The sequence below is a fragment of the Globicephala melas genome, unplaced genomic scaffold (genome assembly GCF_963455315.2).
Source record: "Globicephala melas unplaced genomic scaffold, mGloMel1.2 SCAFFOLD_417, whole genome shotgun sequence".
Lineage (NCBI taxonomy): Eukaryota > Metazoa > Chordata > Mammalia > Artiodactyla > Delphinidae > Globicephala > Globicephala melas.
Genome location: NW_027207586.1, coordinates 187494 through 213404, shown reverse-complemented (window position 1 = coordinate 213404; position 25911 = coordinate 187494). Strand labels below are relative to the sequence as shown.

Here is a 25911-nt window from a genome sequence, read left to right as displayed (position 1 = left end):
CCCGGGTTCCGGCTGAGTGGCATGAAGGTGGGCGGGGGTGGAGGGTGCTCGGTAGCCTGGACGTCGGGCAGGAGGTGAGAGGGGCGGAGGAGCAGCGCTGAGCTGGGAGCCGGGGCCCGCTGGTCCGAGGCCTCGGCCAGTACCGTGAGGGAGGCGGAGGTGGCCACAGGGCGCCGCAAGGGCAGGATCTCAGCCCATTCGGCCCGCCGGGTGCCGCACCTCGTGGGGATCGCGGGAGTAATCCAAGTGTCCCGTGGAGGGATGCAGGCTGCGGTTGGACTCGCTGTGAGCACAGCTGGGGAGGCTACGTCTGTGGGCCGGTGGGGTGTCGCGCTACCAGGCGTCGGGCCGGTAGACCCGAGGCACCAGAGCGGATGGAGGCTCAGAGCCCTCCAGACCCAGACTCCGCCATGGGCCCAGTTGCCGTCCTTTCGGCCCGCGAGCCCCTCGACCTGCCACCTGGCCGCCCCCACCGGCGCCCAGCCCCGGCGCCGCCACCTGTGTGCCGGTGTGTCCCTCCACAGCTCCCCTCCGACAAAAGCCCCACCCCCACCCCGCCCCTCTGGCGTGTCACCGCGGCCGGGTGCGGGAGCGGGATCGAGGGCAGGGGCCGCTTCCCCGGGCCTGCCGGCCACCAGGGGCGGGGTCCTGAGCTCGGCGGGGGGTGTGGGGGCAAGGGTGGCCTTGCCGGGGCTGAGGGGCCGTGGCGACTCAATGGTGGCTCCCGGTGGCTTCGGGCCAGCTGCTGTCGGGCAGGAGGGCCGGCCCGGGCTGCGGCCGGGCTGCGCCTAGGGCCGCGTGGGCGGGCAGGGCCGATGCCCAAGGGACCGCGGGCCCCGGGCCCTGAAGCCTCCGGGGCCACGTCCCTGTGAGCGACGTGCGGGATCTTGGGCGGGGCGCCAAGCGCCGAAGGGTTTGCTGGGTCACGGCCGCCCTGGGCTGGGAGGTGGTCGCCAAAACCCTCCGCCGCCGCCCGATACCCCGAGACCTCCGTTGCCCCTGCTGGGCGGGCGAGGGGGCCCTGCCGGGGCGGGCCGGCCGCCAGGCTGGCGTTAAGGCGCCAGCGCCAGCGAAAACTGGGCCTCAAGAGGCCGCCCGCGGCCCCCCGCCCCCGTCTACGGCCATACCACCCTGAACGCGCCCGATCTCGTCTGATCTCGGAGCTAAGCAGGGGTCGGGCCTGGTTAGTACTTGGATGGGAGACCGCCTGGGAATACCGGGTGCTGTAGGCTTTTTGCCTTCCCGCTCCGCCCGCCTTCTCCTTTACCTCGCCCGCGGCGGGGGGGGCCGCCGGCTCCGCCCCCGCCGAGCCCCGCTGCAGGCAGTAGTCAAGGTGGGTTTACCTGCCCGAGCAGGAAGCTTGGGCGATGGCAGAAGTGGGAAGAAACTCTTGAGCACAGGTTCTTGGGATCCACGGAGCAGCGCATGCACATGCGATGGGTGCCTACACAGCTGGCTTGCTTGTCTGTGGGGGAAAGGCGAGATGGGTCAGGGCCTGGGTTTCCTGAGGGGCTGAGAATCAAGGCAGGGATAGAAGAAAGGGGGACAGGCCCACATCCCCTGAACCCACGCCGGCGCCCACCTCACCTTTGTGGAAAATACGATTGAAAAGTGCCCGCAAGAATCTCTTCAGATGCCTCCAGAGTTGAGGCAAGAAGGGGAGGGGGGAGGCCGGGAGCAGGGTGAGCCCTGAAATCCAACCCTTGTCCGGTCACACCCCAGCAGCCCTCCCACCTCAGCCCCTTCAAGACCCCAGGGCTCCCCCAACCGCGCTGCACAGATCCTGCCCTGACCATAGTCACCATGTTGATCCCCACGTTGAGCAAGATGAAGCTGACCGGGATCAGAAGAATTGAGTATCCTTGCTCCTGGCATTTCCTGGGGATGGGGCCAGTGAACGGCTCGGCTCGGTAGTAGTTTCGCTCACCCATGGCCGTTGGTCCCAGGACTGCTGGGCCCTCTGCCCTCCAGTTTTAACTGGGAGCCAGACTGGGTCATAATGGGGCAGGTGGTGAGGTCACAGTGAGGGATGGGGGATGAAAAGGAGGGCCCAGAGTGGCATTCCCTGGTAACCAGGGGTCAGGTAAGCTGAGCCTGGACAGTCAAACAGGGGCCCGGTGGCCGGCATACATCCCCTCGAGCGGTCATTCATTCGCTCACCGCCCGCTGACTCACTTGTTCCAAATGACACATTGCGTCTCTTGGCCCCTCTTGAGACTAGGAAGACCTTGGCCTCAGAGGCCTGCTGAAGGCCTGGCTGGAGTCCAGAGCCTCAGCCTTCTTCATGCCCTTCACTGGGCCTGGAGCTGGACCTGCCCAGATGTGGAACCTCCCAGTTTGGAAGCAACTTCTTGTATGAGGCTCTCTGTGGACAGGGACAGCTGAGACACAGAGGAGGTGCCCAGAGACCAGGGGTTTGGAGTCTGCAGCTGCAGATGTACTTAGTGCATGGTATAGGACCAGGAGGGGCCTGCTGGCAGAACTGTGGCCACTAAACCAAAGGGACCCTCAGGCCAAGAAGGGGACACTGGCTTCTTATTGCAGGAAGCCAAGCGCAGGGACCCAGGCTGGCAGAAGGAGTGGCGCTTCCAAGCCACAGACCACCAATGTTTCCTGGACTCTGGCGCTCTTTATTCCTCTCTCCATGCCCTGCCGCCCCCTGCCCCTGCCCCCACTTGCTGCTGGTAAGTTCATTTTCCCAGTCTGGCTCCCGTGCAGAGAGGGCCTGGAGGCCGAGGTGGAAGGTAGCAGCGAGTTGGCCCGCGCTTGGCCCTCCTGCGGTTGCCGCTTCAGCACCAGACTGTCATACACCTGGTAGTTGGCATTGCCTCCCGGGTTCCGGCTGAGTGGCATGAAGGTGGGCGGGGGTGGAGGGTGCTCGGTAGCCTGGACGTCGGGCAGGAGGTGAGAGGGGCGGAGGAGCAGCGCTGAGCTGGGAGCCGGGGCCCGCTGGTCCGAGGCCTCGGCCAGTACCGTGAGGGAGGCGGAGGTGGCCACAGGGCGCCGCAAGGGCAGGATCTCAGCCCATTCGGCCGCCGGGTGCCGCACCTCGTGGGGATCGCGGGAGTAATCCAAGTGTCCCGTGGAGGGATGCAGGCTGCGGTTGGACTCGCTGTGAGCACAGCTGGGGAGGCTACGTCTCTGGGCCGGTGGGGTGTCGCGCTACCAGGCGTCGGGCCGGTAGACCCGAGGCAACAGAGCGGATGGAGGCTCAGAGCCCTCCAGACCCAGACTCCGCCATGGGCCCAGTTGCCGTCCTTTCGGCCCGCGAGCCCCTCGACCTGCACCTGGCCGCCCCCACCGGCGCCCAGCCCCGGCGCCGCCACCTGTGTGCCGGTATGTCCCTCCACAGCTCCCTCCGTCAAAAGCCCCCCCCCACCCCGCCCCTCTGGCGTGTCACCGCGGCCGGGTGCGGGAGCGGGATCGAGGGCAGGGGCCGCTTCCCCGGGCCTGCCGGCCACCAGGGGCGGGGTCCTGAGCTCGGCGGGGGGTGTGGGGGCAAGGGTGGCCTTGCCGGGGCTGAGGGGCCGTGGCGACTCAATGGTGGCTCCCGGTGGCTTCGGGCCAGCTGCTGTCGGGCAGGAGGGCCGGCCCGGGCTGCGGCCGGGCTGCGCCTAGGGCCGCGTGGGCGGGCAGGGCCGATGCCCAAGGGACCGCGGGCCCCGGGCCCTGAAGCCTCCGGGGCCACGTCCCTGTGAGCGACGTGCGGGATCTTGGGCGGGGCGCCAAGCGCCGAAGGGTTTGCTGGGTCACGGCCGCCCTGGGCTGGGAGGTGGTCGCCAAACCCTCCGCCGCCGCCCGATACCCGAGACCTCCGTTGCCCCTGCCTGGGCGGGCGAGGGGGCCCTGCCGGGGCGGGCCGGCCGCCAGGCTGGCGTTAAGGCGCCAGCGCCAGCGAAACTGGGCCTCAAGAGGCCGCCCGCGGCCCCCCGCCCCCGTCTACGGCCATACCACCCTGAACGCGCCCGATCTCGTCTGATCTCGGAAGCTAAGCAGGGTCGGGCCTGGTTAGTACTTGGATGGGAGACCGCCTGGGAATACCGGGTGCTGTAGGCTTTTTGCCTCCCGCTCCGCCCGCCTTCTCCTTTACTCGCCCGCGGCGGGGGGGCCGCCGGCTCCGCCCCCGCCGAGCCCCGCTGCAGGCAGTAGTCAAGGTGGGTTTACCTGCCCGAGCAGGAAGCTTGGGCGATGGCAGAAGTGGGAAGAAACTCTTGAGCACAGGTTCTTGGGATCCACGGAGCAGCGCATGCACATGCGATGGGTGCCTACACAGCTGGCTTGCTTGTCTGTGGGGAAAGGCGAGATGGGTCAGGGCCTGGGTTCCTGAGGGGCTGAGAATCAAGGCAGGGATAGAAGAAAGGGGACAGGCCCACATCCCCTGAACCCACGCCGGCGCCCACTCACCTTTGTGGAAAATACGATTGAAAAGTGCCCGCAAGAATCTCTTCAGATGCCTCCAGAGTTGAGGCAAGAAGGGGAGGGGGGAGGCCGGGAGCAGGGTGAGCCCTGAAATCCAACCCTTGTCCCGGTCACACCCCAGCAGCCCTCCCACCTCAGCCCCTTCAAGACCCCAGGGCTCCCCCAACCGCGCTGCACAGATCCTGCCCTGACCATAGTCACCATGTTGATCCCCACGTTGAGCAAGATGAAGCTGACCGGGATCAGAAGAATTGAGTATCCTTGCTCCTGGCATTTCCTGGGGATGGGGCCAGTGAACGGCTCGGCTCGGTAGTAGTTTCGCTCACCCATGGCCGTTGGTCCCAGGACTGCCTGGGCCCTCTGCCCTCCAGTTTTAACTGGGAGCCAGACTGGGTCATAATGGGGCAGGTGGTGAGGTCACAGTGAGGGAGGGGGATGAAAAGGAGGGCCCAGAGTGGCATTCCCTGGTAACCAGGGTCAGGTAAGCTGAGCCTGGACAGTCAAACAGGGCCCGGTGGCCGGCATACATCCCCTCGAGCGGTCATTCATTCGCTCACCGCCCGCTGACTCACTTGTTCAAATGACACATTGCGTCTCTTGGCCCCTCTTGAGACTAGGAAGACCTTGGCCTCAGAGGCCTGCTGAAGGCCTGGCTGGAGTCCAGAGCCTCAGCCTTCTTCATGCCCTTCACTGGGCCTGGAGCTGGACCTGCCCAGATGTGGAACCTCCCAGTTTGGAAGCAACTTCTTGTATGAGGCTCTCTGTGGACAGGGACAGCTGAGACACAGAGGAGGTGCCCAGAGACCAGGGGTTTGGAGTCTGCAGCTGCAGATGTACTTAGTGCATGGTATAGGACCAGGAGGGGCCTGCTGGCAGAACTGTGGCCACTAAACCAAAGGGACCCTCAGGCCAAGAAGGGGACACTGGCTTCTTATTGCAGGAAGCCAAGCGCAGGGACCCAGGCTGGCAGAAGGAGTGGCGCTTCCAAGCCACAGACCACCAATGTTTCCTGGACTCTGGCGCTCTTTATTCCTCTCTCCATGCCCTGCCGCCCCCTGCCCCTGCCCCCACTTGCTGCTGGTAAGTTCATTTTCCCAGTCTGGCTCCCGTGCAGAGAGGGCCTGGAGGCCGAGGTGGAAGGTAGCAGCGAGTTGGCCCGCGCTTGGCCCTCCTGCGGTTGCCGCTTCAGCACCAGACTGTCATACACCTGGTAGTTGGCATTGCCTCCCGGGTTCCGGCTGAGTGGCATGAAGGTGGGCGGGGGTGGAGGGTGCTCGGTAGCCTGGACGTCGGGCAGGAGGTGAGAGGGGCGGAGGAGCAGCGCTGAGCTGGGAGCCGGGGCCCGCTGGTCCGAGGCCTCGGCCAGTACCGTGAGGGAGGCGGAGGTGGCCACAGGGCGCCGCAAGGGCAGGATCTCAGCCCATTCGGCCGCCGGGTGCCGCACCTCGTGGGGATCGCGGGAGTAATCCAAGTGTCCCGTGGAGGGATGCAGGCTGCGGTTGGACTCGCTGTGAGCACAGCTGGGGAGGCTACGTCTGTGGGCCGGTGGGGTGTCGCGCTACCAGGCGTCGGGCCGGTAGACCCGAGGCACCAGAGCGGATGGAGGCTCAGAGCCCTCCAGACCCAGACTCCGCCATGGGCCCAGTTGCCGTCCTTTCGGCCCGCGAGCCCCTCGACCTGCACCTGGCCGCCCCCACCGGCGCCCAGCCCCGGCGCCGCCACCTGTGTGCCGGTGTGTCCCTCCACAGCTCCCTCCGACAAAAGCCCCACCCCCACCCCGCCCCTCTGGCGTGTCACCGCGGCCGGGTGCGGGAGCGGGATCGAGGGCAGGGGCCGCTTCCCCGGGCCTGCCGGCCACCAGGGGCGGGGTCCTGAGCTCGGCGGGGGGTGTGGGGGCAAGGGTGGCCTTGCCGGGGCTGAGGGGCCGTGGCGACTCAATGGTGGCTCCCGGTGGCTTCGGGCCAGCTGCTGTCGGGCAGGAGGGCCGGCCCGGGCTGCGGCCGGGCTGCGCCTAGGGCCGCGTGGGCGGGCAGGGCCGATGCCCAAGGGACCGCGGGCCCCGGGCCCTGAAGCCTCCGGGGCCACGTCCCTGTGAGCGACGTGCGGGATCTTGGGCGGGGCGCCAAGCGCCGAAGGGTTTGCTGGGTCACGGCCGCCCTGGGCTGGGAGGTGGTCGCCAAACCCTCCGCCGCCGCCCGATACCCGAGACCTCCGTTGCCCCTGCCTGGGCGGGCGAGGGGGCCCTGCCGGGGCGGGCCGGCCGCCAGGCTGGCGTTAAGGCGCCAGCGCCAGCGAAACTGGGCCTCAAGAGGCCGCCCGCGGCCCCCCGCCCCCGTCTACGGCCATACCACCCTGAACGCGCCCGATCTCGTCTGATCTCGGAAGCTAAGCAGGGTCGGGCCTGGTTAGTACTTGGATGGGAGACCGCCTGGGAATACCGGGTGCTGTAGGCTTTTTGCCTCCCGCTCCGCCCGCCTTCTCCTTTACTCGCCCGCGGCGGGGGGGCCGCCGGCTCCGCCCCCGCCGAGCCCCGCTGCAGGCAGTAGTCAAGGTGGGTTTACCTGCCCGAGCAGGAAGCTTGGGCGATGGCAGAAGTGGGAAGAAACTCTTGAGCACAGGTTCTTGGGATCCACGGAGCAGCGCATGCACATGCGATGGGTGCCTACACAGCTGGCTTGCTTGTCTGTGGGGAAAGGCGAGATGGGTCAGGGCCTGGGTTCCTGAGGGGCTGAGAATCAAGGCAGGGATAGAAGAAAGGGGACAGGCCCACATCCCCTGAACCCACGCCGGCGCCCACTCACCTTTGTGGAAAATACGATTGAAAAGTGCCCGCAAGAATCTCTTCAGATGCCTCCAGAGTTGAGGCAAGAAGGGGAGGGGGGAGGCCGGGAGCAGGGTGAGCCCTGAAATCCAACCCTTGTCCCGGTCACACCCCAGCAGCCCTCCCACCTCAGCCCCTTCAAGACCCCAGGGCTCCCCCAACCGCGCTGCACAGATCCTGCCCTGACCATAGTCACCATGTTGATCCCCACGTTGAGCAAGATGAAGCTGACCGGGATCAGAAGAATTGAGTATCCTTGCTCCTGGCATTTCCTGGGGATGGGGCCAGTGAACGGCTCGGCTCGGTAGTAGTTTCGCTCACCCATGGCCGTTGGTCCCAGGACTGCCTGGGCCCTCTGCCCTCCAGTTTTAACTGGGAGCCAGACTGGGTCATAATGGGGCAGGTGGTGAGGTCACAGTGAGGGAGGGGGATGAAAAGGAGGGCCCAGAGTGGCATTCCCTGGTAACCAGGGTCAGGTAAGCTGAGCCTGGACAGTCAAACAGGGCCCGGTGGCCGGCATACATCCCCTCGAGCGGTCATTCATTCGCTCACCGCCCGCTGACTCACTTGTTCAAATGACACATTGCGTCTCTTGGCCCCTCTTGAGACTAGGAAGACCTTGGCCTCAGAGGCCTGCTGAAGGCCTGGCTGGAGTCCAGAGCCTCAGCCTTCTTCATGCCCTTCACTGGGCCTGGAGCTGGACCTGCCCAGATGTGGAACCTCCCAGTTTGGAAGCAACTTCTTGTATGAGGCTCTCTGTGGACAGGGACAGCTGAGACACAGAGGAGGTGCCCAGAGACCAGGGGTTTGGAGTCTGCAGCTGCAGATGTACTTAGTGCATGGTATAGGACCAGGAGGGGCCTGCTGGCAGAACTGTGGCCACTAAACCAAAGGGACCCTCAGGCCAAGAAGGGGACACTGGCTTCTTATTGCAGGAAGCCAAGCGCAGGGACCCAGGCTGGCAGAAGGAGTGGCGCTTCCAAGCCACAGACCACCAATGTTTCCTGGACTCTGGCGCTCTTTATTCCTCTCTCCATGCCCTGCCGCCCCCTGCCCCTGCCCCCACTTGCTGCTGGTAAGTTCATTTTCCCAGTCTGGCTCCCGTGCAGAGAGGGCCTGGAGGCCGAGGTGGAAGGTAGCAGCGAGTTGGCCCGCGCTTGGCCCTCCTGCGGTTGCCGCTTCAGCACCAGACTGTCATACACCTGGTAGTTGGCATTGCCTCCCGGGTTCCGGCTGAGTGGCATGAAGGTGGGCGGGGGTGGAGGGTGCTCGGTAGCCTGGACGTCGGGCAGGAGGTGAGAGGGGCGGAGGAGCAGCGCTGAGCTGGGAGCCGGGGCCCGCTGGTCCGAGGCCTCGGCCAGTACCGTGAGGGAGGCGGAGGTGGCCACAGGGCGCCGCAAGGGCAGGATCTCAGCCCATTCGGCCGCCGGGTGCCGCACCTCGTGGGGATCGCGGGAGTAATCCAAGTGTCCCGTGGAGGGATGCAGGCTGCGGTTGGACTCGCTGTGAGCACAGCTGGGGAGGCTACGTCTGTGGGCCGGTGGGGTGTCGCGCTACCAGGCGTCGGGCCGGTAGACCCGAGGCACCAGAGCGGATGGAGGCTCAGAGCCCTCCAGACCCAGACTCCGCCATGGGCCCAGTTGCCGTCCTTTCGGCCCGCGAGCCCCTCGACCTGCACCTGGCCGCCCCCACCGGCGCCCAGCCCCGGCGCCGCCACCTGTGTGCCGGTGTGTCCCTCCACAGCTCCCTCCGACAAAAGCCCCACCCCCACCCCGCCCCTCTGGCGTGTCACCGCGGCCGGGTGCGGGAGCGGGATCGAGGGCAGGGGCCGCTTCCCCGGGCCTGCCGGCCACCAGGGGCGGGGTCCTGAGCTCGGCGGGGGGTGTGGGGGCAAGGGTGGCCTTGCCGGGGCTGAGGGGCCGTGGCGACTCAATGGTGGCTCCCGGTGGCTTCGGGCCAGCTGCTGTCGGGCAGGAGGGCCGGCCCGGGCTGCGGCCGGGCTGCGCCTAGGGCCGCGTGGGCGGGCAGGGCCGATGCCCAAGGGACCGCGGGCCCCGGGCCCTGAAGCCTCCGGGGCCACGTCCCTGTGAGCGACGTGCGGGATCTTGGGCGGGGCGCCAAGCGCCGAAGGGTTTGCTGGGTCACGGCCGCCCTGGGCTGGGAGGTGGTCGCCAAACCCTCCGCCGCCGCCCGATACCCGAGACCTCCGTTGCCCCTGCCTGGGCGGGCGAGGGGGCCCTGCCGGGGCGGGCCGGCCGCCAGGCTGGCGTTAAGGCGCCAGCGCCAGCGAAACTGGGCCTCAAGAGGCCGCCCGCGGCCCCCCGCCCCCGTCTACGGCCATACCACCCTGAACGCGCCCGATCTCGTCTGATCTCGGAAGCTAAGCAGGGTCGGGCCTGGTTAGTACTTGGATGGGAGACCGCCTGGGAATACCGGGTGCTGTAGGCTTTTTGCCTCCCGCTCCGCCCGCCTTCTCCTTTACTCGCCCGCGGCGGGGGGGCCGCCGGCTCCGCCCCCGCCGAGCCCCGCTGCAGGCAGTAGTCAAGGTGGGTTTACCTGCCCGAGCAGGAAGCTTGGGCGATGGCAGAAGTGGGAAGAAACTCTTGAGCACAGGTTCTTGGGATCCACGGAGCAGCGCATGCACATGCGATGGGTGCCTACACAGCTGGCTTGCTTGTCTGTGGGGAAAGGCGAGATGGGTCAGGGCCTGGGTTCCTGAGGGGCTGAGAATCAAGGCAGGGATAGAAGAAAGGGGACAGGCCCACATCCCCTGAACCCACGCCGGCGCCCACTCACCTTTGTGGAAAATACGATTGAAAAGTGCCCGCAAGAATCTCTTCAGATGCCTCCAGAGTTGAGGCAAGAAGGGGAGGGGGGAGGCCGGGAGCAGGGTGAGCCCTGAAATCCAACCCTTGTCCCGGTCACACCCCAGCAGCCCTCCCACCTCAGCCCCTTCAAGACCCCAGGGCTCCCCCAACCGCGCTGCACAGATCCTGCCCTGACCATAGTCACCATGTTGATCCCCACGTTGAGCAAGATGAAGCTGACCGGGATCAGAAGAATTGAGTATCCTTGCTCCTGGCATTTCCTGGGGATGGGGCCAGTGAACGGCTCGGCTCGGTAGTAGTTTCGCTCACCCATGGCCGTTGGTCCCAGGACTGCCTGGGCCCTCTGCCCTCCAGTTTTAACTGGGAGCCAGACTGGGTCATAATGGGGCAGGTGGTGAGGTCACAGTGAGGGAGGGGGATGAAAAGGAGGGCCCAGAGTGGCATTCCCTGGTAACCAGGGTCAGGTAAGCTGAGCCTGGACAGTCAAACAGGGCCCGGTGGCCGGCATACATCCCCTCGAGCGGTCATTCATTCGCTCACCGCCCGCTGACTCACTTGTTCAAATGACACATTGCGTCTCTTGGCCCCTCTTGAGACTAGGAAGACCTTGGCCTCAGAGGCCTGCTGAAGGCCTGGCTGGAGTCCAGAGCCTCAGCCTTCTTCATGCCCTTCACTGGGCCTGGAGCTGGACCTGCCCAGATGTGGAACCTCCCAGTTTGGAAGCAACTTCTTGTATGAGGCTCTCTGTGGACAGGGACAGCTGAGACACAGAGGAGGTGCCCAGAGACCAGGGGTTTGGAGTCTGCAGCTGCAGATGTACTTAGTGCATGGTATAGGACCAGGAGGGGCCTGCTGGCAGAACTGTGGCCACTAAACCAAAGGGACCCTCAGGCCAAGAAGGGGACACTGGCTTCTTATTGCAGGAAGCCAAGCGCAGGGACCCAGGCTGGCAGAAGGAGTGGCGCTTCCAAGCCACAGACCACCAATGTTTCCTGGACTCTGGCGCTCTTTATTCCTCTCTCCATGCCCTGCCGCCCCCTGCCCCTGCCCCCACTTGCTGCTGGTAAGTTCATTTTCCCAGTCTGGCTCCCGTGCAGAGAGGGCCTGGAGGCCGAGGTGGAAGGTAGCAGCGAGTTGGCCCGCGCTTGGCCCTCCTGCGGTTGCCGCTTCAGCACCAGACTGTCATACACCTGGTAGTTGGCATTGCCTCCCGGGTTCCGGCTGAGTGGCATGAAGGTGGGCGGGGGTGGAGGGTGCTCGGTAGCCTGGACGTCGGGCAGGAGGTGAGAGGGGCGGAGGAGCAGCGCTGAGCTGGGAGCCGGGGCCCGCTGGTCCGAGGCCTCGGCCAGTACCGTGAGGGAGGCGGAGGTGGCCACAGGGCGCCGCAAGGGCAGGATCTCAGCCCATTCGGCCGCCGGGTGCCGCACCTCGTGGGGATCGCGGGAGTAATCCAAGTGTCCCGTGGAGGGATGCAGGCTGCGGTTGGACTCGCTGTGAGCACAGCTGGGGAGGCTACGTCTGTGGGCCGGTGGGGTGTCGCGCTACCAGGCGTCGGGCCGGTAGACCCGAGGCACCAGAGCGGATGGAGGCTCAGAGCCCTCCAGACCCAGACTCCGCCATGGGCCCAGTTGCCGTCCTTTCGGCCCGCGAGCCCCTCGACCTGCACCTGGCCGCCCCCACCGGCGCCCAGCCCCGGCGCCGCCACCTGTGTGCCGGTGTGTCCCTCCACAGCTCCCTCCGACAAAAGCCCCACCCCCACCCCGCCCCTCTGGCGTGTCACCGCGGCCGGGTGCGGGAGCGGGATCGAGGGCAGGGGCCGCTTCCCCGGGCCTGCCGGCCACCAGGGGCGGGGTCCTGAGCTCGGCGGGGGGTGTGGGGGCAAGGGTGGCCTTGCCGGGGCTGAGGGGCCGTGGCGACTCAATGGTGGCTCCCGGTGGCTTCGGGCCAGCTGCTGTCGGGCAGGAGGGCCGGCCCGGGCTGCGGCCGGGCTGCGCCTAGGGCCGCGTGGGCGGGCAGGGCCGATGCCCAAGGGACCGCGGGCCCCGGGCCCTGAAGCCTCCGGGGCCACGTCCCTGTGAGCGACGTGCGGGATCTTGGGCGGGGCGCCAAGCGCCGAAGGGTTTGCTGGGTCACGGCCGCCCTGGGCTGGGAGGTGGTCGCCAAACCCTCCGCCGCCGCCCGATACCCGAGACCTCCGTTGCCCCTGCCTGGGCGGGCGAGGGGGCCCTGCCGGGGCGGGCCGGCCGCCAGGCTGGCGTTAAGGCGCCAGCGCCAGCGAAACTGGGCCTCAAGAGGCCGCCCGCGGCCCCCCGCCCCCGTCTACGGCCATACCACCCTGAACGCGCCCGATCTCGTCTGATCTCAGAAGCTAAGCAGGGTCGGGCCTGGTTAGTACTTGGATGGGAGACCGCCTGGGAATACCGGGTGCTGTAGGCTTTTTGCCTCCCGCTCCGCCCGCCTTCTCCTTTACTCGCCCGCGGCGGGGGGGCCGCCGGCTCCGCCCCCGCCGAGCCCCGCTGCAGGCAGTAGTCAAGGTGGGTTTACCTGCCCGAGCAGGAAGCTTGGGCGATGGCAGAAGTGGGAAGAAACTCTTGAGCACAGGTTCTTGGGATCCACGGAGCAGCGCATGCACATGCGATGGGTGCCTACACAGCTGGCTTGCTTGTCTGTGGGGAAAGGCGAGATGGGTCAGGGCCTGGGTTCCTGAGGGGCTGAGAATCAAGGCAGGGATAGAAGAAAGGGGACAGGCCCACATCCCCTGAACCCACGCCGGCGCCCACTCACCTTTGTGGAAAATACGATTGAAAAGTGCCCGCAAGAATCTCTTCAGATGCCTCCAGAGTTGAGGCAAGAAGGGGAGGGGGGAGGCCGGGAGCAGGGTGAGCCCTGAAATCCAACCCTTGTCCCGGTCACACCCCAGCAGCCCTCCCACCTCAGCCCCTTCAAGACCCCAGGGCTCCCCCAACCGCGCTGCACAGATCCTGCCCTGACCATAGTCACCATGTTGATCCCCACGTTGAGCAAGATGAAGCTGACCGGGATCAGAAGAATTGAGTATCCTTGCTCCTGGCATTTCCTGGGGATGGGGCCAGTGAACGGCTCGGCTCGGTAGTAGTTTCGCTCACCCATGGCCGTTGGTCCCAGGACTGCCTGGGCCCTCTGCCCTCCAGTTTTAACTGGGAGCCAGACTGGGTCATAATGGGGCAGGTGGTGAGGTCACAGTGAGGGAGGGGGATGAAAAGGAGGGCCCAGAGTGGCATTCCCTGGTAACCAGGGTCAGGTAAGCTGAGCCTGGACAGTCAAACAGGGCCCGGTGGCCGGCATACATCCCCTCGAGCGGTCATTCATTCGCTCACCGCCCGCTGACTCACTTGTTCAAATGACACATTGCGTCTCTTGGCCCCTCTTGAGACTAGGAAGACCTTGGCCTCAGAGGCCTGCTGAAGGCCTGGCTGGAGTCCAGAGCCTCAGCCTTCTTCATGCCCTTCACTGGGCCTGGAGCTGGACCTGCCCAGATGTGGAACCTCCCAGTTTGGAAGCAACTTCTTGTATGAGGCTCTCTGTGGACAGGGACAGCTGAGACACAGAGGAGGTGCCCAGAGACCAGGGGTTTGGAGTCTGCAGCTGCAGATGTACTTAGTGCATGGTATAGGACCAGGAGGGGCCTGCTGGCAGAACTGTGGCCACTAAACCAAAGGGACCCTCAGGCCAAGAAGGGGACACTGGCTTCTTATTGCAGGAAGCCAAGCGCAGGGACCCAGGCTGGCAGAAGGAGTGGCGCTTCCAAGCCACAGACCACCAATGTTTCCTGGACTCTGGCGCTCTTTATTCCTCTCTCCATGCCCTGCCGCCCCCTGCCCCTGCCCCCACTTGCTGCTGGTAAGTTCATTTTCCCAGTCTGGCTCCCGTGCAGAGAGGGCCTGGAGGCCGAGGTGGAAGGTAGCAGCGAGTTGGCCCGCGCTTGGCCCTCCTGCGGTTGCCGCTTCAGCACCAGACTGTCATACACCTGGTAGTTGGCATTGCCTCCCGGGTTCCGGCTGAGTGGCATGAAGGTGGGCGGGGGTGGAGGGTGCTCGGTAGCCTGGACGTCGGGCAGGAGGTGAGAGGGGCGGAGGAGCAGCGCTGAGCTGGGAGCCGGGGCCCGCTGGTCCGAGGCCTCGGCCAGTACCGTGAGGGAGGCGGAGGTGGCCACAGGGCGCCGCAAGGGCAGGATCTCAGCCCATTCGGCCGCCGGGTGCCGCACCTCGTGGGGATCGCGGGAGTAATCCAAGTGTCCCGTGGAGGGATGCAGGCTGCGGTTGGACTCGCTGTGAGCACAGCTGGGGAGGCTACGTCTCTGGGCCGGTGGGGTGTCGCGCTACCAGGCGTCGGGCCGGTAGACCCGAGGCACCAGAGCGGATGGAGGCTCAGAGCCCTCCAGACCCAGACTCCGCCATGGGCCCAGTTGCCGTCCTTTCGGCCCGCGAGCCCCTCGACCTGCACCTGGCCGCCCCCACCGGCGCCCAGCCCCGGCGCCGCCACCTGTGTGCCGGTATGTCCCTCCACAGCTCCCTCCGTCAAAAGCCCCCCCCCACCCCGCCCCTCTGGCGTGTCACCGCGGCCGGGTGCGGGAGCGGGATCGAGGGCAGGGGCCGCTTCCCCGGGCCTGCCGGCCACCAGGGGCGGGGTCCTGAGCTCGGCGGGGGGTGTGGGGGCAAGGGTGGCCTTGCCGGGGCTGAGGGGCCGTGGCGACTCAATGGTGGCTCCCGGTGGCTTCGGGCCAGCTGCTGTCGGGCAGGAGGGCCGGCCCGGGCTGCGGCCGGGCTGCGCCTAGGGCCGCGTGGGCGGGCAGGGCCGATGCCCAAGGGACCGCGGGCCCCGGGCCCTGAAGCCTCCGGGGCCACGTCCCTGTGAGCGACGTGCGGGATCTTGGGCGGGGCGCCAAGCGCCGAAGGGTTTGCTGGGTCACGGCCGCCCTGGGCTGGGAGGTGGTCGCCAAACCCTCCGCCGCCGCCCGATACCCGAGACCTCCGTTGCCCCTGCCTGGGCGGGCGAGGGGGCCCTGCCGGGGCGGGCCGGCCGCCAGGCTGGCGTTAAGGCGCCAGCGCCAGCGAAACTGGGCCTCAAGAGGCCACCCGCGGCCCCCCGCCCCCGTCTACGGCCATACCACCCTGAACGCGCCCGATCTCGTCTGATCTCGGAAGCTAAGCAGGGTCGGGCCTGGTTAGTACTTGGATGGGAGACCGCCTGGGAATACCGGGTGCTGTAGGCTTTTTGCCTCCCGCTCCGCCCGCCTTCTCCTTTACTCGCCCGCGGCGGGGGCCGCCGGCTCCGCCCCCGCCGGGCCCCGCTGCAGGCCCCACCTCCTCAGGCCCCTCCCACCACGGCGCGCGCCGGCGGGGTCGCTCCCCGCCGGCCCGGCCGGCCAGGCGGCCAGAAGGCGGCCCTGGAAGGCAGCCGCACCCCAGACGCTCCCGGGGTGGCTGGCCCGGACCCAGACTCCGCCGCGGGCCCAGTTGCCGTCCTTTCGGCCCGCGAGCCCCTCGACCTGCACCTGGCCGCCCCCACCGGCGCCCAGCCCCGGCGCCGCCACCTGTGTGCCGGTGTGTCCCTCCACAGCTCCCTCCGACAAAAGCCCCCCCCCACCCCGCCCCTCTGGCGTGTCACCGCGGCCGGGTGCGGGAGCGGGATCGAGGGCAGGGGCCGCTTCCCCGGGCCTGCCGGCCACCAGGGGCGGGGTCCTGAGCTCGGCGGGGGGTGTGGGGGCAAGGGTGGCCTTGCCGGGGCTGAGGGGCCGTGGCGACTCAATGGTGGCTCCCAGTGGCTTCGGGCCAGCTGCTGTCGGGCAGGAGGGCCGGCCCGGGCTGCGGCCGGGCTGCGCCTAGGGCCGCGTGGGCGGGCAGGGCCGATGCCCAAGGGACCGCGGGCCCCGGGCCCTGAAGCCTCCGGGGCCACGTCCCTGTGAGCGACGTGCGGGATCTTGGGCGGGGCGCCAAGCGCCGAAGGGTTTGCTGGGTCACGGCCGCCCTGGGCTGGGAGGTGGTCGCCAAACCCTCCGCCGCCGCCCGATACCCGAGACCTCCGTTGCCCCTGCCTGGGCGGGCGAGGGGGCCCTGCCGGGGCGGGCCGGCCGCCAGGCTGGCGTTAAGGCGCCAGCGCCAGCGAAACTGGGCCTCAAGAGGCCGCCCGCGGCCCCCCGCCCCCGTCTACGGCCATACCACCCTGAACGCGCCCGATCTCGTCTGATCTCGGAAGCTAAGCAGGGTCGGGCCTGGTTAGTACTTGGATGGGAGACCGCCTGGGAATACCGGGTGCTGTAGGCTTTTTGCCTCCCGCTCCGCCCGCCTTCTCCTTTACTCGCCCGCGGCTGGGGGGCCGCCGGCTCCGCCCCCGCCGAGCCCCGCTGCAGGCAGTAGTCAAGGTGGGTTTACCTGCCCGAGCAGGAAGCTTGGGCGATGGCAGAAGTGGGAAGAAACTCTTGAGCACAGGTTCTTGGGATCCACGGAGCAGCGCATGCACATGCGATGGGTGCCTACACAGCTGGCTTGCTTGTCTGTGGGGAAAGGCGAGATGGGTCAGGGCCTGGGTTCCTGAGGGGCTGAGAATCAAGGCAGGGATAGAAGAAAGGGGACAGGCCCACATCCCCTGAACCCACGCCGGCGCCCACTCACCTTTGTGGAAAATACGATTGAAAAGTGCCCGCAAGAATCTCTTCAGATGCCTCCAGAGTTGAGGCAAGAAGGGGAGGGGGGAGGCCGGGAGCAGGGTGAGCCCTGAAATCCAACCCTTGTCCCGGTCACACCCCAGCAGCCCTCCCACCTCAGCCCCTTCAAGACCCCAGGGCTCCCCCAACCGCGCTGCACAGATCCTGCCCTGACCATAGTCACCATGTTGATCCCCACGTTGAGCAAGATGAAGCTGACCGGGATCAGAAGAATTGAGTATCCTTGCTCCTGGCATTTCCTGGGGATGGGGCCAGTGAACGGCTCGGCTCGGTAGTAGTTTCGCTCACCCATGGCCGTTGGTCCCAGGACTGCCTGGGCCCTCTGCCCTCCAGTTTTAACTGGGAGCCAGACTGGGTCATAATGGGGCAGGTGGTGAGGTCACAGTGAGGGAGGGGGATGAAAAGGAGGGCCCAGAGTGGCATTCCCTGGTAACCAGGGTCAGGTAAGCTGAGCCTGGACAGTCAAACAGGGCCCGGTGGCCGGCATACATCCCCTCGAGCGGTCATTCATTCGCTCACCGCCCGCTGACTCACTTGTTCAAATGACACATTGCGTCTCTTGGCCCCTCTTGAGACTAGGAAGACCTTGGCCTCAGAGGCCTGCTGAAGGCCTGGCTGGAGTCCAGAGCCTCAGCCTTCTTCATGCCCTTCACTGGGCCTGGAGCTGGACCTGCCCAGATGTGGAACCTCCCAGTTTGGAAGCAACTTCTTGTATGAGGCTCTCTGTGGACAGGGACAGCTGAGACACAGAGGAGGTGCCCAGAGACCAGGGGTTTGGAGTCTGCAGCTGCAGATGTACTTAGTGCATGGTATAGGACCAGGAGGGGCCTGCTGGCAGAACTGTGGCCACTAAACCAAAGGGACCCTCAGGCCAAGAAGGGGACACTGGCTTCTTATTGCAGGAAGCCAAGCGCAGGGACCCAGGCTGGCAGAAGGAGTGGCGCTTCCAAGCCACAGACCACCAATGTTTCCTGGACTCTGGCGCTCTTTATTCCTCTCTCCATGCCCTGCCGCCCCCTGCCCCTGCCCCCACTTGCTGCTGGTAAGTTCATTTTCCCAGTCTGGCTCCCGTGCAGAGAGGGCCTGGAGGCCGAGGTGGAAGGTAGCAGCGAGTTGGCCCGCGCTTGGCCCTCCTGCGGTTGCCGCTTCAGCACCAGACTGTCATACACCTGGTAGTTGGCATTGCCTCCCGGGTTCCGGCTGAGTGGCATGAAGGTGGGCGGGGGTGGAGGGTGCTCGGTAGCCTGGACGTCGGGCAGGAGGTGAGAGGGGCGGAGGAGCAGCGCTGAGCTGGGAGCCGGGGCCCGCTGGTCCGAGGCCTCGGCCAGTACCGTGAGGGAGGCGGAGGTGGCCACAGGGCGCCGCAAGGGCAGGATCTCAGCCCATTCGGCCGCCGGGTGCCGCACCTCGTGGGGATCGCGGGAGTAATCCAAGTGTCCCGTGGAGGGATGCAGGCTGCGGTTGGACTCGCTGTGAGCACAGCTGGGGAGGCTACGTCTGTGGGCCGGTGGGGTGTCGCGCTACCAGGCGTCGGGCCGGTAGACCCGAGGCACCAGAGCGGATGGAGGCTCAGAGCCCTCCAGACCCAGACTCCGCCATGGGCCCAGTTGCCGTCCTTTCGGCCCGCGAGCCCCTCGACCTGCACCTGGCCGCCCCCACCGGCGCCCAGCCCCGGCGCCGCCACCTGTGTGCCGGTGTGTCCCTCCACAGCTCCCTCCGACAAAAGCCCCACCCCCACCCCGCCCCTCTGGCGTGTCACCGCGGCCGGGTGCGGGAGCGGGATCGAGGGCAGGGGCCGCTTCCCCGGGCCTGCCGGCCACCAGGGGCGGGGTCCTGAGCTCGGCGGGGGGTGTGGGGGCAAGGGTGGCCTTGCCGGGGCTGAGGGGCCGTGGCGACTCAATGGTGGCTCCCGGTGGCTTCGGGCCAGCTGCTGTCGGGCAGGAGGGCCGGCCCGGGCTGCGGCCGGGCTGCGCCTAGGGCCGCGTGGGCGGGCAGGGCCGATGCCCAAGGGACCGCGGGCCCCGGGCCCTGAAGCCTCCGGGGCCACGTCCCTGTGAGCGACGTGCGGGATCTTGGGCGGGGCGCCAAGCGCCGAAGGGTTTGCTGGGTCACGGCCGCCCTGGGCTGGGAGGTGGTCGCCAAACCCTCCGCCGCCGCCCGATACCCGAGACCTCCGTTGCCCCTGCCTGGGCGGGCGAGGGGGCCCTGCCGGGGCGGGCCGGCCGCCAGGCTGGCGTTAAGGCGCCAGCGCCAGCGAAACTGGGCCTCAAGAGGCCGCCCGCGGCCCCCCGCCCCCGTCTACGGCCATACCACCCTGAACGCGCCCGATCTCGTCTGATCTCGGAAGCTAAGCAGGGTCGGGCCTGGTTAGTACTTGGATGGGAGACCGCCTGGGAATACCGGGTGCTGTAGGCTTTTTGCCTCCCGCTCCGCCCGCCTTCTCCTTTACTCGCCCGCGGCGGGGGCCGCCGGCTCCGCCCCCGCCGGGCCCCGCTGCAGGCCCCACCTCCTCAGGCCCCTCCCACCACGGCGCGCGCCGGCGGGGTCGCTCCCCGCCGGCCAGGCCGGCCAGGCGGCCAGAAGGCGGCCCTGGAAGGCAGCCGCACCCCAGACGCTCCCGGGGTGGCTGGCCCGGACCCAGACTCCGCCGCGGGCCCAGTTGCCGTCCTTTCGGCCCGCGAGCCCCTCGACCTGCACCTGGCCGCCCCCACCGGCGCCCAGCCCCGGCGCCGCCACCTGTGTGCCGGTGTGTCCCTCCACAGCTCCCTCCGACAAAAGCCCCACCCCCACCCCGCCCCTCTGGCGTGTCACCGCGGCCGGGTGCGGGAGCGGGATCGAGGGCAGGGGCCGCTTCCCCGGGCCTGCCGGCCACCAGGGGCGGGGTCCTGAGCTCGGCGGGGGGTGTGGGGGCAAGGGTGGCCTTGCCGGGGCTGAGGGGCCGTGGCGACTCAATGGTGGCTCCCGGTGGCTTCGGGCCAGCTGCTGTCGGGCAGGAGGGCCGGCCCGGGCTGCGGCCGGGCTGCGCCTAGGGCCGCGTGGGCGGGCAGGGCCGATGCCCAAGGGACCGCGGGCCCCGGGCCCTGAAGCCTCCGGGGCCACGTCCCTGTGAGCGACGTGCGGGATCTTGGGCGGGGCGCCAAGCGCCGAAGGGTTTGCTGGGTCACGGCCGCCCTGGGCTGGGAGGTGGTCGCCAAACCCTCCGCCGCCGCCCGATACCCGAGACCTCCGTTGCCCCTGCCTGGGCGGGCGAGGGGGCCCTGCCGGGGCGGGCCGGCCGCCAGGCTGGCGTTAAGGCGCCAGCGCCAGCGAAACTGGGCCTCAAGAGGCCGCCCGCGGCCCCCCGCCCCCGTCTACGGCCATACCACCCTGAACGCGCCCGATCTCGTCTGATCTCGGAAGCTAAGCAGGGTCGGGCCTGGTTAGTACTTGGATGGGAGACCGCCTGGGAATACCGGGTGCTGTAGGCTTTTTGCCTCCCGCTCCGCCCGCCTTCTCCTTTACTCGCCCGCGGCTGGGGGGCCGCCGGCTCCGCCCCCGCCGAGCCCCGCTGCAGGCAGTAGTCAAGGTGGGTTTACCTGCCCGAGCAGGAAGCTTGGGCGATGGCAGAAGTGGGAAGAAACTCTTGAGCACAGGTTCTTGGGATCCACGGAGCAGCGCATGCACATGCGATGGGTGCCTACACAGCTGGCTTGCTTGTCTGTGGGGAAAGGCGAGATGGGTCAGGGCCTGGGTTCCTGAGGGGCTGAGAATCAAGGCAGGGATAGAAGAAAGGGGACAGGCCCACATCCCCTGAACCCACGCCGGCGCCCACTCACCTTTGTGGAAAATACGATTGAAAAGTGCCCGCAAGAATCTCTTCAGATGCCTCCAGAGTTGAGGCAAGAAGGGGAGGGGGGAGGCCGGGAGCAGGGTGAGCCCTGAAATCCAACCCTTGTCCCGGTCACACCCCAGCAGCCCTCCCACCTCAGCCCCTTCAAGACCCCAGGGCTCCCCCAACCGCGCTGCACAGATCCTGCCCTGACCATAGTCACCATGTTGATCCCCACGTTGAGCAAGATGAAGCTGACCGGGATCAGAAGAATTGAGTATCCTTGCTCCTGGCATTTCCTGGGGATGGGGCCAGTGAACGGCTCGGCTCGGTAGTAGTTTCGCTCACCCATGGCCGTTGGTCCCAGGACTGCCTGGGCCCTCTGCCCTCCAGTTTTAACTGGGAGCCAGACTGGGTCATAATGGGGCAGGTGGTGAGGTCACAGTGAGGGAGGGGGATGAAAAGGAGGGCCCAGAGTGGCATTCCCTGGTAACCAGGGTCAGGTAAGCTGAGCCTGGACAGTCAAACAGGGCCCGGTGGCCGGCATACATCCCCTCGAGCGGTCATTCATTCGCTCACCGCCCGCTGACTCACTTGTTCAAATGACACATTGCGTCTCTTGGCCCCTCTTGAGACTAGGAAGACCTTGGCCTCAGAGGCCTGCTGAAGGCCTGGCTGGAGTCCAGAGCCTCAGCCTTCTTCATGCCCTTCACTGGGCCTGGAGCTGGACCTGCCCAGATGTGGAACCTCCCAGTTTGGAAGCAACTTCTTGTATGAGGCTCTCTGTGGACAGGGACAGCTGAGACACAGAGGAGGTGCCCAGAGACCAGGGGTTTGGAGTCTGCAGCTGCAGATGTACTTAGTGCATGGTATAGGACCAGGAGGGGCCTGCTGGCAGAACTGTGGCCACTAAACCAAAGGGACCCTCAGGCCAAGAAGGGGACACTGGCTTCTTATTGCAGGAAGCCAAGCGCAGGGACCCAGGCTGGCAGAAGGAGTGGCGCTTCCAAGCCACAGACCACCAATGTTTCCTGGACTCTGGCGCTCTTTATTCCTCTCTCCATGCCCTGCCGCCCCCTGCCCCTGCCCCCACTTGCTGCTGGTAAGTTCATTTTCCCAGTCTGGCTCCCGTGCAGAGAGGGCCTGGAGGCCGAGGTGGAAGGTAGCAGCGAGTTGGCCCGCGCTTGGCCCTCCTGCGGTTGCCGCTTCAGCACCAGACTGTCATACACCTGGTAGTTGGCATTGCCTCCCGGGTTCCGGCTGAGTGGCATGAAGGTGGGCGGGGGTGGAGGGTGCTCGGTAGCCTGGACGTCGGGCAGGAGGTGAGAGGGGCGGAGGAGCAGCGCTGAGCTGGGAGCCGGGGCCCGCTGGTCCGAGGCCTCGGCCAGTACCGTGAGGGAGGCGGAGGTGGCCACAGGGCGCCGCAAGGGCAGGATCTCAGCCCATTCGGCCGCCGGGTGCCGCACCTCGTGGGGATCGCGGGAGTAATCCAAGTGTCCCGTGGAGGGATGCAGGCTGCGGTTGGACTCGCTGTGAGCACAGCTGGGGAGGCTACGTCTGTGGGCCGGTGGGGTGTCGCGCTACCAGGCGTCGGGCCGGTAGACCCGAGGCAACAGAGCGGATGGAGGCTCAGAGCCCTCCAGACCCAGACTCCGCCATGGGCCCAGTTGCCGTCCTTTCGGCCCGCGAGCCCCTCGACCTGCACCTGGCCGCCCCCACCGGCGCCCAGCCCCGGCGCCGCCACCTGTGTGCCGGTGTGTCCCTCCACAGCTCCCTCCGTCAAAAGCCCCCCCCCACCCCGCCCCTCTGGCGTGTCACCGCGGCCGGGTGCGGGAGCGGGATCGAGGGCAGGGGCCGCTTCCCCGGGCCTGCCGGCCACCAGGGGCGGGGTCCTGAGCTCGGCGGGGGGTGTGGGGGCAAGGGTGGCCTTGCCGGGGCTGAGGGGCCGTGGCGACTCAATGGTGGCTCCCGGTGGCTTCGGGCCAGCTGCTGTCGGGCAGGAGGGCCGGCCCGGGCTGCGGCCGGGCTGCGCCTAGGGCCGCGTGGGCGGGCAGGGCCGATGCCCAAGGGACCGCGGGCCCCGGGCCCTGAAGCCTCCGGGGCCACGTCCCTGTGAGCGACGTGCGGGATCTTGGGCGGGGCGCCAAGCGCCGAAGGGTTTGCTGGGTCACGGCCGCCCTGGGCTGGGAGGTGGTCGCCAAACCCTCCGCCGCCGCCCGATACCCGAGACCTCCGTTGCCCCTGCCTGGGCGGGCGAGGGGGCCCTGCCGGGGCGGGCCGGCCGCCAGGCTGGCGTTAAGGCGCCAGCGCCAGCGAAACTGGGCCTCAAGAGGCCGCCCGCGGCCCCCCGCCCCCGTCTACGGCCATACCACCCTGAACGCGCCCGATCTCGTCTGATCTCGGAAGCTAAGCAGGGTCGGGCCTGGTTAGTACTTGGATGGGAGACCGCCTGGGAATACCGGGTGCTGTAGGCTTTTTGCCTCCCGCTCCGCCCGCCTTCTCCTTTACTCGCCCGCGGCGGGGGCCGCCGGCTCCGCCCCCGCCGGGCCCCGCTGCAGGCCCCACCTCCTCAGGCCCCTCCCACCACGGCGCGCGCCGGCCGGGTCGCTCCCCGCCGGCCCGGCCGGCCAGGCGGCCAGAAGGCGGCCCTGGAAGGCAGGCGCACCCCAGACGCTCCCGGGGTGGCTGGCCCGGACCCAGACTCCGCCGCGGGCCCAGTTGCCGTCCTTTCGGCCCGCGAGCCCCTCGACCTGCACCTGGCCGCCCCCACCGGCGCCCAGCCCCGGCGCCGCCACCTGTGTGCCGGTGTGTCCCTCCACAGCTCCCTCCGACAAAAGCCCCCCCCCACCCCGCCCCTCTGGCGTGTCACCGCGGCCGGGTGCGGGAGCGGGATCGAGGGCAGGGGCCGCTTCCCCGGGCCTGCCGGCCACCAGGGGCGGGGTCCTGAGCTCGGCGGGGGGTGTGGGGGCAAGGGTGGCCTTGCCGGGGCTGAGGGGCCGTGGCGACTCAATGGTGGCTCCCGGTGGCTTCGGGCCAGCTGCTGTCGGGCAGGAGGGCCGGCCCGGGCTGCGGCCGGGCTGCGCCTAGGGCCGCGTGGGCGGGCAGGGCCGATGCCCAAGGGACCGCGGGCCCCGGGCCCTGAAGCCTCCGGGGCCACGTCCCTGTGAGCGACGTGCGGGATCTTGGGCGGGGCGCCAAGCGCCGAAGGGTTTGCTGGGTCACGGCCGCCCTGGGCTGGGAGGTGGTCGCCAAACCCTCCGCCGCCGCCCGATACCCGAGACCTCCGTTGCCCCTGCCTGGGCGGGCGAGGGGGCCCTGCCGGGGCGGGCCGGCCGCCAGGCTGGCGTTAAGGCGCCAGCGCCAGCGAAACTGGGCCTCAAGAGGCCGCCCGCGGCGCCCCGCCCCCGTCTACGGCCATACCACCCTGAACGCGCCCGATCTCGTCTGATCTCGGAAGCTAAGCAGGGTCGGGCCTGGTTAGTACTTGGATGGGAGACCGCCTGGGAATACCGGGTGCTGTAGGCTTTTTGCCTCCCGCTCCGCCCGCCTTCTCCTTTACTCGCCCGCGGCGGGGGGGCCGCCGGCTCCGCCCCCGCCGAGCCCCGCTGCAGGCAGTAGTCAAGGTGGGTTTACCTGCCCGAGCAGGAAGCTTGGGCGATGGCAGAAGTGGGAAGAAACTCTTGAGCACAGGTTCTTGGGATCCACGGAGCAGCGCATGCACATGCGATGGGTGCCTACACAGCTGGCTTGCTTGTCTGTGGGGAAAGGCGAGATGGGTCAGGGCCTGGGTTCCTGAGGGGCTGAGAATCAAGGCAGGGATAGAAGAAAGGGGACAGGCCCACATCCCCTGAACCCACGCCGGCGCCCACTCACCTTTGTGGAAAATACGATTGAAAAGTGCCCGCAAGAATCTCTTCAGATGCCTCCAGAGTTGAGGCAAGAAGGGGAGGGGGGAGGCCGGGAGCAGGGTGAGCCCTGAAATCCAACCCTTGTCCCGGTCACACCCCAGCAGCCCTCCCACCTCAGCCCCTTCAAGACCCCAGGGCTCCCCCAACCGCGCTGCACAGATCCTGCCCTGACCATAGTCACCATGTTGATCCCCACGTTGAGCAAGATGAAGCTGACCGGGATCAGAAGAATTGAGTATCCTTGCTCCTGGCATTTCCTGGGGATGGGGCCAGTGAACGGCTCGGCTCGGTAGTAGTTTCGCTCACCCATGGCCGTTGGTCCCAGGACTGCCTGGGCCCTCTGCCCTCCAGTTTTAACTGGGAGCCAGACTGGGTCATAATGGGGCAGGTGGTGAGGTCACAGTGAGGGAGGGGGATGAAAAGGAGGGCCCAGAGTGGCATTCCCTGGTAACCAGGGTCAGGTAAGCTGAGCCTGGACAGTCAAACAGGGCCCGGTGGCCGGCATACATCCCCTCGAGCGGTCATTCATTCGCTCACCGCCCGCTGACTCACTTGTTCAAATGACACATTGCGTCTCTTGGCCCCTCTTGAGACTAGGAAGACCTTGGCCTCAGAGGCCTGCTGAAGGCCTGGCTGGAGTCCAGAGCCTCAGCCTTCTTCATGCCCTTCACTGGGCCTGGAGCTGGACCTGCCCAGATGTGGAACCTCCCAGTTTGGAAGCAACTTCTTGTATGAGGCTCTCTGTGGACAGGGACAGCTGAGACACAGAGGAGGTGCCCAGAGACCAGGGGTTTGGAGTCTGCAGCTGCAGATGTACTTAGTGCATGGTATAGGACCAGGAGGGGCCTGCTGGCAGAACTGTGGCCACTAAACCAAAGGGACCCTCAGGCCAAGAAGGGGACACTGGCTTCTTATTGCAGGAAGCCAAGCGCAGGGACCCAGGCTGGCAGAAGGAGTGGCGCTTCCAAGCCACAGACCACCAATGTTTCCTGGACTCTGGCGCTCTTTATTCCTCTCTCCATGCCCTGCCGCCCCCTGCCCCTGCCCCCACTTGCTGCTGGTAAGTTCATTTTCCCAGTCTGGCTCCCGTGCAGAGAGGGCCTGGAGGCCGAGGTGGAAGGTAGCAGCGAGTTGGCCCGCGCTTGGCCCTCCTGCGGTTGCCGCTTCAGCACCAGACTGTCATACACCTGGTAGTTGGCATTGCCTCCCGGGTTCCGGCTGAGTGGCATGAAGGTGGGCGGGGGTGGAGGGTGCTCGGTAGCCTGGACGTCGGGCAGGAGGTGAGAGGGGCGGAGGAGCAGCGCTGAGCTGGGAGCCGGGGCCCGCTGGTCCGAGGCCTCGGCCAGTACCGTGAGGGAGGCGGAGGTGGCCACAGGGCGCCGCAAGGGCAGGATCTCAGCCCATTCGGCCGCCGGGTGCCGCAC

The 25911-nt window shown here is 67.6% G+C and overlaps 11 non-coding genes across 11 annotated transcripts; all 11 read left to right on the top strand.

Moving 5' to 3' along the window:
* The first annotated feature begins 1113 nt into the window (after nucleotides 1-1113).
* Nucleotides 1114-1232, top strand: LOC132596042 (5S ribosomal RNA). Its single transcript, XR_009562148.1, has one exon. It is a non-coding gene; the product is annotated as a 5S ribosomal RNA (ribosomal RNA).
* A 2705-nt stretch (nucleotides 1233-3937) lies between these two features.
* On the top strand, nucleotides 3938-4056 carry LOC132596040 (5S ribosomal RNA). The gene has a single exon (XR_009562146.1). It is a non-coding gene; the product is annotated as a 5S ribosomal RNA (ribosomal RNA).
* Nucleotides 4057-6753: 2697 nt separating this feature from the next.
* LOC132596038 (5S ribosomal RNA) lies at nucleotides 6754-6872 on the top strand. The gene has a single exon (XR_009562144.1). It is a non-coding gene; the product is annotated as a 5S ribosomal RNA (ribosomal RNA).
* Nucleotides 6873-9569: 2697 nt separating this feature from the next.
* Nucleotides 9570-9688, top strand: LOC132596037 (5S ribosomal RNA). The gene has a single exon (XR_009562143.1). It is a non-coding gene; the product is annotated as a 5S ribosomal RNA (ribosomal RNA).
* Nucleotides 9689-12385: 2697 nt separating this feature from the next.
* LOC132596041 (5S ribosomal RNA) lies at nucleotides 12386-12504 on the top strand. Its single transcript, XR_009562147.1, has one exon. It is a non-coding gene; the product is annotated as a 5S ribosomal RNA (ribosomal RNA).
* Nucleotides 12505-15200: 2696 nt separating this feature from the next.
* On the top strand, nucleotides 15201-15319 carry LOC132596036 (5S ribosomal RNA). Its single transcript, XR_009562142.1, has one exon. It is a non-coding gene; the product is annotated as a 5S ribosomal RNA (ribosomal RNA).
* A 932-nt stretch (nucleotides 15320-16251) lies between these two features.
* On the top strand, nucleotides 16252-16370 carry LOC132596035 (5S ribosomal RNA). The gene has a single exon (XR_009562141.1). It is a non-coding gene; the product is annotated as a 5S ribosomal RNA (ribosomal RNA).
* Nucleotides 16371-19067: 2697 nt separating this feature from the next.
* On the top strand, nucleotides 19068-19186 carry LOC132596034 (5S ribosomal RNA). The gene has a single exon (XR_009562140.1). It is a non-coding gene; the product is annotated as a 5S ribosomal RNA (ribosomal RNA).
* A 933-nt stretch (nucleotides 19187-20119) lies between these two features.
* LOC132596033 (5S ribosomal RNA) lies at nucleotides 20120-20238 on the top strand. The gene has a single exon (XR_009562139.1). It is a non-coding gene; the product is annotated as a 5S ribosomal RNA (ribosomal RNA).
* Nucleotides 20239-22934: 2696 nt separating this feature from the next.
* Nucleotides 22935-23053, top strand: LOC132596032 (5S ribosomal RNA). Its single transcript, XR_009562138.1, has one exon. It is a non-coding gene; the product is annotated as a 5S ribosomal RNA (ribosomal RNA).
* A 932-nt stretch (nucleotides 23054-23985) lies between these two features.
* LOC132596031 (5S ribosomal RNA) lies at nucleotides 23986-24104 on the top strand. Its single transcript, XR_009562137.1, has one exon. It is a non-coding gene; the product is annotated as a 5S ribosomal RNA (ribosomal RNA).
* The last annotated feature ends 1807 nt before the right edge of the window (nucleotides 24105-25911 follow it).